The sequence below is a fragment of the Palaemon carinicauda genome, chromosome 11 (genome assembly GCF_036898095.1).
Source record: "Palaemon carinicauda isolate YSFRI2023 chromosome 11, ASM3689809v2, whole genome shotgun sequence".
Classification (NCBI taxonomy): domain Eukaryota; kingdom Metazoa; phylum Arthropoda; class Malacostraca; order Decapoda; family Palaemonidae; genus Palaemon; species Palaemon carinicauda.
This window is the reverse complement of record NC_090735.1, coordinates 80,457,528-80,469,534: the sequence shown is the minus strand read 5'-3', so window position 1 is coordinate 80,469,534 and position 12,007 is coordinate 80,457,528.

The window sequence follows — 12,007 nt, the reverse complement described above, 5'->3', positions numbered from 1 at the left end:
CGAAGAAAAGTCTAGACTTCCTCGAGGAATACAAGACTGAATCCGCACGACGGCAATACGAATCATCCTGGAGAAAATGGGTCTCATTCGTCAAGGCAAAAAATCCTACGGAAGTCACCATCGATTTTTGTATGTCCTTCTTCATTCACCTTCATGGACAGGGCTTAGCAGCCAACACGATTTCTTCTTGCAAATCGGCCTTGACTAGACCACTAATGTACGCCTTCCAGATTGATCTGTCCAGCGACATCTTCAATAAACTGCCGAAGGCATGCGCTTGTCTACGCCCAGCACCCCCACCAAAACCTATCTCCTGCTCTCTGGACAAGGTGCTCCATTTTGCCTCCAGTTTGGACAACGATTCGTGCCCTCTCAAGGATCTGACTCAAAAGGTTATATTTCTTTTTGCTCTTGCTTTAGGAGCCCGAGTCAGCGAAATAGTGGCATTATCAAGGGACGAAGGTCACATTCTGTTTACAGACTCAGGAGACCTTACCCTCTTCTCGGACCTGACGTTTCTCGCTAAAAACGAACTACCCATCAAAAGATGGGGAATCTGCCCCCTGAAAGAAGATGTCTCTCTATGTCCAGTAGAGAGCCTCAAGGTCTATCTTCGTAGAACTTCTGACTTTGGTGGAGGCCAACTCTTCAAAGGAGAAACATCGGGCAGCGACCTGTCACTGAAACAACTAAGAGCGAAGATCACCTACTTCATTCGCAGAGCGGATCCTGACAGTACACCCGCAGGTCATGATCCTAGAAAAGTCGCATCGTCTCTGAATTTCTTTCAGAGTATGGATTTCGAAAGCCTCAAGAGTTTCACAGGATGGAAATCCTCGCGTGTTTTCTTCAAGCATTACGCGAAACAAGTGCATGAAGTCAAACATTTCGTGGTAGCCGCAGGTAGTGTTATGAAACCTGCACCCAACTCTGCATAGAACAGTGAGTTACTTGGGACTCTAACTCCTCGGGTGCCTATGTTGACCCTCACGTGATACATAGTGAATTCAAAGACACTTAGTGTTTTTCATAAACTGTTCTTCTCTCTCAGGTGAAATGTCATAGTCGTCACATGAGTGCCGTATGCCTAGTGCATGATGTGTTTTTCTTTAAAAGACTAATGTTCCTCTGGAACCCGTGCTTTCTAATAATTTGAAATTTCCTTTCAGATTCAAGAGCGAAGTCTTTCATTACTATGTACATTATAATTTTATTGTAAATACCTTTACATACCTTATTGCATTTATTACCATATTCTGCAATTGTGAAATAAAAATTTCTATTTTATTTACTTGTGCGTCTCAATCCGCTCCTACTTATACTATGAAATACATGGTTGTCATAGTTTCATTATCCTTCCCCTTTTCCTCTATAAAACAGATGAAGATAATGGGGTCAATCCCTATTATATACTCACCCTTGCTATGTAATATTCCTAACTGAATACTTACTTGCGCTATACCTTCGAGACCAGACTGTTTTCCTTATAATATACAGTGCCTAACCACCACTTGTCTGTTTTTTTTAGAATGTTCCTATACGAATAGCAACCATTCTGTCTTGTCTCCGAGTTCTTCACGTTCTCCCCGCAAGGTGGGTAGCCCTTCAAGAACCAGTTTGATCCTCAGCATGGTCCGTTGGGACTTCTCTGCCAAGGGGGGCAGGGAGTTTCAGCCCCACGGTACCTCTATCAAGATTACCATGCTTACTCTATTCAAAGCCCTCGGCACTTACACTAAAGGGGAAAATCTACCACGATACATTGATTCTCTGGTATTCTTCCATCAGGACGCCATGGCTTGAGCCCAAAAAACGGATTTTGAGCGAAGCGAAAAATCTATTTTTGGGCGAGATAGCCATGGCGTCCTGATGGACCCTCCCTGCTACTTCGTCCAGCCTTTCAGGTCCCACCCTGTCCTGCTGTATCATGGTGATCGGCAAGCAACTGGCTTCAGGATGAGGACGGACGTGACGTCATTTAGCAATGGCGCCCGTTTGTTTACGTCTCGAGTACCAAAAGTAGCCACGGACGAGATTAGCTGTGGAACGGCTCCCCAGCTATTCTCCGCCCCTACACATCGAAGTGTTAACTCTATGTGGGGTGCAGATAGCTATGTGGCGTGTTAATACATGCGTCCCCTGTTGTTATACGATGTCTTAAAGGGAAACCTTTAGGATACTCGCTCCAGAAGTTAGAATTCTGTGATAACCTGTGGTTAAATTCTCTGGGAATATCTAGTAGTTTATATACCCAAGGAACCTTCCATCAGGACGCCATGGCTATTTCACCCAAAAATAGATTTTTCGCTTCGCCCAAAATCCGTTTTAGTCTTCATAGCTAGGAATTACTTACATCGTGTTTTAGCGCTCATCTGACTTGGTCGCCGTTCGACCCCATACTAGATCGCTAGCCTAGTCCCTACGCTGGATAGCCTAGTGCTTGTGTTCATGCATGATATATACCAGTGTTCCTAGGTTAAGTTATGAAGATTGTGGCATTATTAAACATACTGTTAACTGTGATGTAAGCGTTTTCGCCTTCGGGGATCATATAGGGGACCGGGTTGATTGCGTATCTTTCCACCCTAACCTAAATGTAGGAACCCCTATATGCCCCCTAATCCCCTGCCTGCAGGCATTCCCTCTGTGTAGGCCTGCTTCCCCTTCTATATAGAGGAATCTTGTCTACAAACAGAGTATTTATCGCTTCTCTGTCTACCCTAAGGAAATGATCCCCCCTTAGGGTCGTGACCGAGATATAAGGAACGGCTCTGCCCTTCCTCAGTTGCACTTGGTTGGGTTACTCCTTCCTCCCTGCAACTTGCGATGTGTCTTTCAGCTTACCTAGCCTAAGAGTTAACCCTCCTTCTCTAGGTTAAGCTCTGGGGGTTGATTCTGTGCTTTTATAGTTTGAGACGGTACTCCTGTACCATTCTCATTCTGGTTACCTAACCTAGGTTAGGGAGCGTTCTCCCTCTCCTTGGTGGCCGTTCTTGTACAGAGTCTCCCCTATAGAAAGACCCCTCATCTTCTCCCTCCTCACCTATCCCTTTGGTGTAGGCTTGTCTATACATCTGTCCTTAGTCCTACAACTCCTCCCTTGGGTGGAGTGGTAGGGCTAACCTGTTCTCCTGCTGAGCTGGCCGCTCTGGTACACATACCCTTCATAGCGTTCTATGGGGGTAGTTGCCGGCAGCGGTCCGGCCGGCGGGGGGTTTCCCCCTCTTGAGTGCCCTCTAACCCTCCCTTGGATTACCCCAGGCACCCGGCCGACTGCCGGCCCCCTGCCGCCGGATGCTAGGATTATCTACTCCTATCATGAGTGCACTCTCTCCGGAGGGATGCCGGAGGGGTATGTGATCTTACCCCTTCCATCCCTCCTTACCTTTCCCTCCATCTATCCTGGTGCCGGTCCCTTGCCGCCTCCACCGCCGGCGATACCGCCTTGCCTCTGGTGACATTCTTTCATAAGATGCCCTCCCCCCTCTAAGACGTCAGCCCTCCGTATGCCGGAGGCTGCCACCTTCCGTCGGCATACAGCCGACGTCCCACCCACCATTTTACCTAGTAACAGCTGGCCGATCCTCCGTGCCGGCATTGATTGCCGGCGGTCTAGGTATACAACCATATACATATCTGTCTTATGAATTGATCCAAGCTCCCCAGGCCGTCAGCCGTCGGCTGCCGGGGCCGCTGCCTCCTGCCGGCGGTCGACACGATGGTATTATAATTTAGATACTCAATGTGTCTGTCTTGATGCCTTCCACCCTGCAGGACCTGCCTCCGGCGTGCCGTCGGTCTGCCGGCACCCCCTGGAGACGTTAAGGGACGTGCACCCCTTCTCATACCTGCCGACAGAATGCCGACAGCCAACATACTGCAGCCAGATGGCCTAGCCACTTCCATGTATAGGTATTGTCTTACCATCTAAAATTGTGGCTGTGCACATTACAATATTCCAGCATACTGTGTGTGTCTTAGTGCAGTTGATTGCCGGAACCTATATCTAATAAGGGGTTCTTCTATTCCCCTTCTACCAAGGGATCTGAGTGGTCTCAGTCCCTGCTACACCTCGCGGGCAATTTCTGTTAGAGGCTTAGCTTCTACCCACCACGGCTTATCCATATGGATTTCCGTTTTGTGACCTTCAGCCACAAAAGAAATTGCCTACTGATAAGGTTACGGTAACCGACTGGGCGGGATTCACAAGTATGTGTCTATCTACTTCCTTTCCCGCTCACTACTCTAAGGCATTATAATACCTTATGAATTATTTTAATGCTTAAAAATTTAGATTAAGTTATCTTAATTTTAGAGTAATGTAAGTCATTCTTATGCCTTCCATGTACTCATGATCTCTTTCTTTTACAGGAGGAGTATATGAAGTGCGAAAGCAACTTCTGTGGAGTGAAGCGCCCGGACTTCTACGGGCACAAGGCGTGCCGGACCCACGCCCCCTGCGCCGCCAAGAGAGGCGACCTGAAATACTGCGACCCGCAGCACTGTACAGTCTGCAAGAGTCGTTTGGCCGAGGCATTCGACGATCCTCCTTCAGCGGAGCAAGGGACAACGCTCGAGAGAAGCTACGCAAGTGGGTGCGTGGCTTCCAGAAGAACGCCACTGGACCATATCTCGCCAGCGAAGATTTGAGGGCCTTGCTGTTTCCAAAGGCATCAAAAGACTCTGTGATCCCCAGTGATCAGATCCCCACCGTCCAGCGGTGGAACCTGATATCGTCATGGCCCAGTCCATGCATGAGTGCCACTTGGATTCCGATAACGTGGAGCGTATGTCGGAAGTGTCGGAAGAGACGGAGAAGAACCTCATGGGCGAGGAGCTCGACTATGAGGAAGATCAGGTGGAATATCCTGATTCGGAGTCCGAGGTCGCTCCCACTCTTACTCCCGCAGCGACTCCTGCATCGTCCGAGGAACCTGTTCCTTCGACTTCCACCACCCCGGACCCTCTTCCATCGGGCACTCAGGAGGTCTTCAAGATGCTTGAAGCCCTCATGGAAAGAAAACTACGAGAGACCCAGGAGCAATTCCGGTCTACCCTAGTCAACTTTAAACAACCGAAACGGATTTCGGTTAAGGACCTCCCCGCTTGCTCGGATACTAACCCATGGAGATATGCCGAGCATATGCCGATCACGACTGGTAAGATCTTCACCAGTGAGAAGGTAGGCTCTATCTTGTTGGAAGAAGTGGAATTCTTCCCGAACTTCGAGGCTTATCCGGACTGTTACGTCCGGCTCAGGTCCGAACCAGCCTCAAAGGAAGAGACCGAACCGAAGGAAGTAATCGTGTTCGATCTTGCGAAGGCCCAGGCTATGCTAGCCAGTGCTGTGAAGAGTAGGGGTTTCACCAACTCCAAGATGCCGGCGCTCAGTAAGAAGCACCCAACCTTCGTTGCGCCGAATGCTGCGACTTTCCCCTTTATCGAAAAGGCCTTCACAGCGGTCTTAAAGGCAGTGGAGGAAGGGAAACCTTCCCCTGCACTGGAGGAGTGCAGACCCTTCTCCCTTACCGTTCCTCCCGATGATAGGCACTGGAAAGACGTCCAGTCAACCTACACGGTGGGGAAGTTAGAGCCTGACGTAGCCGGTCGTCAGTTCAATGAGGACCTCCCAAGGCTAAATGATCACCTCCTTCGTAGGGAACAGGATACGAATGAGAGGCTTGCCGCATTACTGTCCATCCAGGTACAGCTTGAACTTATGGCCGGGGACACTAGAGTCCCGGACTTTTACATGGTCCTAGCCAAAACACACTTGGCAACGGTGACTAAGGACCTGTATAGCTTCACTAAGGCTCGTAGAGCCTGTCGTGAATTCGTGTTTCCCAGCGCGACGGTAAAACACGAACCCCGGAGGCTGATTTCCTCCAATATCTGGGGTAAATATCTCTTTCCCTCCACCCGGGTGAAAGAGATTGCAGACAAGGCCGCCACGGAGAACAGGAACCTTCTCCACAAGTGGGGCATGTCGAGAAAAAGGAAATCCTCTCTGGACGATGGCCCTCAACCTAAGAGGAAATCTCAGAAACCGAAACCCCAGCAACGTCAACAGAGACGGCAGTTTTCGGGTTCCGCTACTCCCCAAGTGGCCGCACAGCCACAGCAGACCTTTCAGTTGGTCCCCCAACCGGTGGTGTCGCAGTCACCGGTCTTTACCCCTGCATTTGAGCAACAGGCTACTACCTTTCGTCCCAGAGGTAGGGGCTCAAACAGAGGTTCCGGCAGAATTCGTCTCGCCGCCCCTCCAGAGGCAGAGGAGGAAGGGGAGCTAGCGGCCGAGGTGGCAAACCCTCGGGACACCAGAAGCAATGAAGTGCTTCCGGTGGGAGGAAGACTCCGCCAATTCCAGGATCGTTGGACCTTCGATCCCTGGGCACACAGCATCGTCAAGAAGGGACTAGGCTGGAGCTGGACGCAACCACCCCCAGCCTTCCAGCAATTCTTCCAACAGTCAACCCCCCTCCTGGAAGAATATGTCCTAGAACTCTTGAACAAGAAGGTGATCAGGAGGGTAAAGTCAACCAGGTTCCAAGGGAGACTATTTTGCATTCCCAAGAAGGACTCCGACAAACTCAGAGTCATTCTAGACTTATCCCCTCTCGACAAGTTCATTGCGAACAACAAGTTCAAGATGCTGACTCTCCAACAAATAAGGACCCTTCTGCCTCAAAGGGCCTACACGGTCTCCATAGACCTGGCGGATGCCTACTGGCACGTTCCAATGAATCATCACGCTTCCTCCTACCTAGTATTTCGACTCCAAAGGAAAAGTTACGCCTTCAGGGCCATGCCCTTCGGACTCAACGTGGCTCCACGGATCTTCACCAAGCTGGCAGACGCCATCGTCCAACAGCTCCGCCTTCGCGGCGTCCAAGTGATGGCCTACCTAGACGACTGGCTGGTCTGGGCGACATCGCCCGAAGATTGTGTAAGAGCCTGCAACAAAGTCACCCAGTTCCTAGAGCATCTGGGATTCAAGATAAACACCGAGGAATCTCGCCTCTCTCCAGCTCAGAAGTTCCAATGGTTGGGAATCCATTGGGATCTTCAGTCACACCGCCTTTCCATCCTGCAGAAGAAAAGGAAGGAAATAGCAGGGTCTGTCAGAAGACTGCTGAAATCCAAACGGATCTCAAGACGACAGCAGGAACAAGTTCTAGGCTCTCTACAGTTCGCCTCTGTGACAAACCCAGTGCTTCGTGCACAGCTAAAGGATGCCGCGGGAGTCTGGAGACGTTTCGCATCCATCGCTCGAAGAGACCTCAAGAGACGGCTTCCAAACAGACTTCGCTTACTATTAAAGCCGTGGTCGGAAGCAAAGGCCCTGAAAAGGTCCATTCCTCTTCAACACCCGCCTCCATCGATCAACATCCACACGGACGCTTCACTGGAGGGTTGGGGAGGTCACTCCCACCAACGACAGGTTCAAGGAACATGGTCTTCCCTATTCAAGACGTTTAACATCAACATCTTGGAGGCCATGGCGGTTCTTCTCACCCTGAAGAAACTCTCCCCGCCTCCCTCGATCCACATCCGTCTGACTCTGGACAACTCGGTGGTAGTCAAATGTCTCAATCGTCAGGGCTCGAGATCGCCCCAGATAAATCAGGTACTTCTTCCGATCTTTCGTCTGGCAGAAAAGAAGAAATGGCACCTGTCTGCAGTTCACCTACAAGGATTCCGCAACGTGACAGCGGACGCTCTATCACGGACAAGCCCAATAGAGTCGGAATGGTCTCTAGAAGCAAGATCATTCTCCTTCATCTCTCACCAAGTCCCGGAACTTCAGATCGATCTCTTCGCAACGAGCGACAACAATCAACTTCCTCGATATGTGGCCCCGTACGAGGACCCCAAGGCAGAAGCAGTGGATGCCATGTCACTGGATTGGAACAGATGGTCCAGGATATACCTGTTCCCTCCCCCCAACCTTCTGCTGAAAGTCCTCTCCAAACTGAGAACCTTCAAAGGGACAGCGGCCCTAGTGGCTCCCAAGTGGCCCCGGAGCAGTTGATACCCCCTGGTCCTGGAGCTGCAGCCCACGCTGATCCCCCTACCGGGCCCATTTCTCTCTCAACAAGTACAGAAGTCGACTCTCTTCGCTTCATCACTGAAAGTCAGGGACCTTCATCTCATGATTTTCTCTCCTTAGCCGCAAAGAAAAGGTTTGGAATCTCGAAGAAAAGTCTAGACTTCCTCGAGGAATACAAGACTGAATCCACACGACGGCAATACGAATCTTCCTGGAGAAAGTGGGTCTCGTTCGTCAAAGCAAAAATTCCTAAGGAAATCACCATTGATTTTTGCATGTCCTTCTTCATTCACCTTCATGGACAAGGCTTAGCAGCCAACACGATTTCCACCTGCAAATCGGCTTTGACTAGACCACTACTGTACGCTTTCCAGATTGATCTGTCCAGTGATATCTTCAATAAACTACCAAAGGCATGCGCTAGACTATGCCCAGCAACTCCGCCAAAACCTATCTCCTGGTCCCTGGACAAGGTGCTCCATTTTGCCTCTAACCTGGACAACGATTCGTGCCCTCTAAAAGACCTGACTCAAAAAGTTATCTTCCTTTTTGCTCTCGCCTCGGGAGCCCGAGTCAGCGAAATAGTGGCATTGTCAAGAGACGAGGGTCATATCCTGTTCACAGATACAGGAGAACTTACCCTCTTCCCTGATCCGACATTTCTCGCAAAGAATGAACTACCCACCAAGAGATGGGGCCCTTGGAGAATCTGCCCCCTGAAGGAAGATGTCTCTCTATGCCCAGTGGAGAGTCTTAAGGTCTATCTTCGAAGAACTTCAGACTTCGGTGGAGGACAACTCTTCAAAGGAGAAACATCGGGTAGTGACCTGTCACTGAAACAACTAAGAGCGAAAATCACCTACTTCATTCGCAGAGCGGATCCTGACAGTACACCCGCAGGTCATGATCCTAGAAAAGTCGCGTCTTCTCTGAATTTCTTCCGGAGCATGGATTTCGAAAGCCTCAAGAGCTTCACAGGGTGGAAATCGTCGCGCGTTTTCTTCAAGCACTACGTGAAGCAAGTGCATGAAGTTAAACATTTCGTGGTAGCCGCAGGTAGTGTTATGAAACCTGCCGTTTAACTCTGCATAGAACAGCGAGTTACTTGGGACTTTAACTCTACGGATGCCTGTGTTGACCCTCTTGTGATACATAGTGATTTCATGGACACTTAGTGTTTCTAATAGACTGTTTTTATCAAGGTGAAATGTCATAGACTTCACATGAGTGCCACATGCTCTAGGGCATGATGTGTTTTTATTTGATAAAGACTGACGTTCCTCTGGAACTTGTGTTTCTAAAAGTGAAATTTCTTTCAGATTCAAGATTGAAGTCTTTTGTTTTCTATGTACATTATTCTTTATTATTGTAAATTAACTTTACACTTATTATTGCAATTGTTATCACAATAATCTGCAATCTATGAAATAAAATGTCTATTTTATTACATGTGCGTCTCTCTCCGCTCCTATTAATTATTATGAAATATATGATTGTCATAGTTTCATTTAACCCCTTCCTTTTGAATGAGAAGAATAATATAAATTTACTTGTATTATATACTCACTCATGCTGTGTAATATTCCTACCTGAATACTTACCTTCGTCCTGCCTTCGAGAACAGATTGATCTCTCCTCCAAGGAGCGTAGTGATTATTTATCACTTACCTATACTTGATATTCCTACCCGAATATTAACCTTCTGTCTTGTCTCCGAGTCCTGCACGAACTCTCCGCAGAGTGAGTAGCCTTTCAATGATCACTTCGAGATATTGGTATGGTCCACCGGGACTTCTCTGCCAGGGGGGCAGGAAGCTGGATCCCCACGGAATCTCTAACGAGGACACTTTACATACCTCTATTCGAAGCCCTTGGCACTTGCATAAAAAGGGGAAAATTTCCACGATACATTAATTCTCTGGCACACTTCCATCAGGACGTCATGGCTTGAGCCCAAAAAACGGATTTTGAGCGAAGCGAAAAATCTATTTTTGGGTGAGATAGCCATGACGTCCTGATGGACCCTCCCGTCTATTCTAGTCCAGCCTTTCAGGCCCTGCCCTGTTCTGCTGTATCATGGAGATTAGCAAGAAGCTGGCCTCAGGATGAGGACGGACGTGACGTCATTTAACAATGGCGCACGTTTGTTTACGTCTCGAGTACCAAAAGCAGCCACGGACGAGTGTAACTGTGGAACGGCTCCCCAGTTATTCTCCACCTTTCCATATCGAAGTGTTAACTCTATATGGGGTGCAGATAGCTATGTGGCGTGTTAATACATGCATCCCCTGTTGATATACGATATCCTAGAGGTAAACCTTTAGGGTACTCGCTCCAGAAGTTGGAATTCTGTGATAACCTTTAGTTTAATTCTCTGGGGATATCCCTGTAGTCAAATATACCCAAGGAAGCTACTGAAGGAACCTTCCATCAGGACGTCATGGCTATCTCACCCAAAAATAGATTTTTCGCTTCGCTCAAAATCCGTTTATTTGATCCGAAAATTGAGGTTGACGACGAACTAGGCAGGGTTGATCAGCTGATTTGAATGTAAACAATGCATAAAATTACAATTTGCTGTTTTTAATTATAAATACAATACTAAAATGTGAATATTACATGCATTATTATTGGATACAACTAAGGGAAACAACAGGGAGAGAGAAGGACGAAACAATATGAAAAAGAGATGAGACATGGGGGGGGGGGCTAGCCAAAATCCTTCTTCTTACACATTTCCTCCGCCACATCTCCGGTAATTCAAATAAATTAGCGAAATCAACGAATTTGAGAAATGCGAGAAGGAATGTAAAATAAGAATGGGAATACGTGGAATGAGGGATAATAAAGAGGTTTAGAATGTTTAATAAGATGAAAATGACGAATGAATGATAGAAAAGAGAACATGAATGAAATCCTGACAAATAATGAGAATCAAAAGAGTTGGAAAGATACGTTGCAGTTGTGTGTGGAAGAGCAAAATCAAAGTACGAAAGGGATTTGGGAAGGAATTGGGAAAAGGATTAAGGATAATAAACGGATTTAGAGCGAAGCGAAAAATCTAATTTTTGGTGAGGTAGCCATGTCGTCCTGATGGAAGTTCCTTCATAGTAGCTTCCTAGGTTATATTTAACTACAGTGATATATCCTAGAGAATTTTACTAAAGGTATCCAGAATTTTAACTCCTGGCGCGAATATCCCTTGCTTTTGACTTTAGGGATATTGCATAAGATCAGAGGATGTATTCTTGACACTCCACATAGCTATCTACACCCCTAATAGTGTTTACGCTTCGAGAGGGGAAAGTGGCAAGAATTGTAGGAGGGCCGTTATTAAGGCAACGCTCATACTCGTACAGTTGTTGAGCGCCAGCACGACGCCGTGTGGCGCCATCTAGTCATTCTTTGTAGCGTTAGTGAGGTGCTACAGATACAGTACATATGGGAGGGATTCCTTCATCCTTTGTAAAAGGAGGTTGGGTCCATCAGGACAACATGGCTACCTCACCCAAAAATAAGATTTTTCGGTTCGCTCAAAATTCGTTTTTTGGGCTCAGGCCATGTCGTCCTGATGGAAGTTTACCAGAGTATTAATGTATCTGTGGATTTTCAATAGTGCCAATAACCGCGAGATAAATTTTCCTTGGTCTTCTAGACCTAGAGACACATGCTGTTACTGTCATACACCTTTCAACTGATCATGGACTATGTCAGTGCTTCCTGCCCCCTACAGGGAAGAGTCATGGGAGACTCTAGGAAAAAAATGATGATTGTGAGTTCAAGGAACAATCTAGCAAACAAATTGTATATTAGTCTCATCATATACATGTAAAACATAGTTTGTATTCTGAAAGGAACAAATATGTATTGGTTACTGACATTTCCCTCGGTCTGCTTGTACGTTGTAGACAAGGTAGACAGGTTTTCATTCATGTAGGAAATTTGTATAGTCAGTAA